Source organism: Saccostrea cucullata, unplaced genomic scaffold (genome assembly GCF_032062105.1).
Source record: "Saccostrea cucullata isolate Sc308-1 unplaced genomic scaffold, CSIRO_AGI_Scuc_v1 ctg13049, whole genome shotgun sequence".
NCBI classification, from domain to species: domain Eukaryota; kingdom Metazoa; phylum Mollusca; class Bivalvia; order Ostreida; family Ostreidae; genus Saccostrea; species Saccostrea cuccullata.
In genome coordinates, this window is record NW_026920492.1 from 8,856 (window position 1) to 11,923 (window position 3,068).

Genomic DNA, 3,068 nt, shown 5'->3' on the forward strand with positions numbered 1-3,068 from the left:
TCAAATGCTGACTGACTTTTTTCGTGCTAATGGTTAGTCCATTATTTTTACATTGAATTGACGATGGATGTTTTGGAGGTCCGTGTTTGCTCTGCTCCTATTTTGTATTGTTTTATGGACTTTGCATTGATATAGAATACTGTTCGTTATCTCCATATCCTTCTTTCATACAGATGTAAATTTAAGTTTAAATGTGAGAGCTAAGGGAATTGAATTTATATAGTTAGATAACGTTTGCTTTTCGTGCTTCTATGCTATGTTTTTGGATTTGTAAAAAAATTCAAAGTTTACAGGTATCAGAAACATATCATGCCATTTTCGGAACAAAACCTTTGAATGATAAAAAACAATCAAAAATATAAGAATACATTTATGCTTCTCAATGAATAATTATTCATTGGGATTCTGCAAGCCAAAAATAAATCCATACCAGATACATTGATAATGATGCTTTTATTAAGATATGCAATCAAATATATGTTGGAAAGGATTAAAGTGCATAAAAAAAATTCCCCCTACTTGCATTAGAAAGTATGAAAGAATATCAGGAGACACATATATAAGGTTTTATTGTATAAAAAAGTAGGGGGTCAAAATTCTGTAGGACTCATTTTTCAACGTGTGTGGAGTCGTGGAATTACTGGTCTGGAATGTTTTTCTACAGTCGAAAAATGACCCTATTTGTCGTAGAATATTGACCGAGGGTCATTTTCCTACGTAGAAAAATGACCCCCTGGTCAATATTGTATTGGGGTCACTTTTCGTTGTTACACCGGCTTCCTCCTCGCAATACTCTGGAATACTAATATTCCTTTGAGGGAATTCTATCATTGGAGCCAAAGTCCCGCTCCTTATCTCTAATACTTGTTATGTATCCGACAATTTCTCCGATTGGTTTGGACAACATACTCATATACTACTGGGATTTCAGCAACCGCATTTAAAGTCAGCATTATTAAAATTCTTTATTATACCTCTATTGATAATACTTGAATTTGATTGGCTGGTAAGAAAACTTTAAAACACAACAATGACTCCAAATGGTACTGTTTACAGCAATACTGACCTAGGAATCGTTGCGTGTGGGATATAATAACCCGGTCATTATTTTAAATGATCGCTAAAAATGACCGCTTAATCAAAAATTCGATTTTGAGTGAAGTTAATGCATGAAATAATAATTATTCGAAAAAAAACAGCATGTTTTAAAATTGTGCGTGGTCTGTTTTGCATTACCATACAGAATACGGTAAAATATCTATCGCTTCAATATATCGTTACAATTCAGTTCAATAGAATGTAGAGGCGGCTCTTTAAAGAGATGAATTCTGTGTTAGATTTTGACTGTGTAGAGGAAAAGTAATCGTTAGTTATAACAATGTATGTCGCTATCAACTAAATATTGTTTTAATCAGTAAATCATGTCAATGCAAAAACTTACACGACTTGCAGACGTCAATGTAAACAAATTCACTATCCGGTCTGTAGCGAATCCCGATCCCGATCAAAGAAAGAATTGATAATGGTTAGAGATTCATACTTTTCAATATATATCGGTATAATAAAACAATTATGACTCGGCCGCTACGCGGCCTCGGTCAGGACAGGTCACCTCGTGGGCCAGGTCTCGGGTCCTTATTTCACCATGTTGACCTCACAAGGGGTAATTAATTGTATAATATGGGTGTAATAATGGCCATGTTTACAAACACATTTCGTTGTTTGTATTTTGGCTGATATTTTTCATACCTATTGATAGTTTTTTTTTTGTTTTTGCACTAAATTTGACCACAGAATATTCCTTTAATCAACAAATAATTTAGTAGAAATATCATTTATCTTTAATAAAACTTGAAGAACAAATATGATATGTTGTATTTCATAACTTGTAATAAGCATTCATCGCACACTCACTATCTTCTAAATACTCTCTCTCTCTCTCTCTCTCCTTTTCATAAATTCAACTTTCAGATGTATTTTTGTGTTTCTTTTTGGATTATGTAAATATGTAAATAAATACTTTAAGGTTTCACAGAAGGTCAGCATATCAAAAAATTATTTTTACAATAGCTCCTAGATACTAAAAAAATCTAAAGAGCTTTTGGACACTTTGAAATCACAAGACTTTACAAAAATCAACAGCTTAAAAACTTATGACTTTTCAACTTTATACACAACAATTTCAAACGACAATTCAAAATCCAGGCTTTTTGATATCATTGACAGCTGTTTCTTCAATAAAAATGGAACTCGTAAATTTACTTATCTCGTCATTGGTCATTTGCAAAATTATTTTGTTAAAACAGATTCTGATTGCACACATAAGTACTCTGAAGTTGACATTAAGAAGATGCTTGAGTTTCTGATTGACAACATCTATGTGGTTTTTGGAGACCAGGTATTCCAACAGTCTATTGGAATTCCCATGGGTACAAATTGCGCTCCTTTATTAGCAGACTTAATTTTATATTCATATGAAGCAGAATTTATGCAAAATCTTATGCGTGAAAAGAAGAAAACACTTGTTGTGGCCTTCAACTCCACATATAGACGACGTATTGTCAATTAACAATGGCATTTTCCATTCTGATCTGGATACAATATATCCTGGTGAGCTTGAGATAAAAGATACCACAGAGTCCGACACATCTGTTTCATACTTGGATATTTTACTTGAAAAAGACACTAATGGTAATCTAACAACCAAGCTATATGATAAACGTGATGACTTTAACTTTTCTATTGTCAACTTCCCTTACTTATGCAATAATATAACTTCATCACCTGCATACGGAGTACCGGTATATATATCTCAGTTGATTCGATACGCAAGAGCATGCTCTACGTATGAACAATTTCTAAAACGAGGTAAATTATTGACAAACAAGATTATGAAACAAGTCTATCAGCAGTCTCGTTTAAAGTCATCATTTCGTAAGTTCTATGGTCGATACAATGACCTTGTCAGCAAAAACAGTTTATCATTGAGTCAAATGCTGAATGACGTTTTTCATACCACTTGTTAGTCCATTATTTATACACTGAATTGACGACGGATTTTTTCCCGT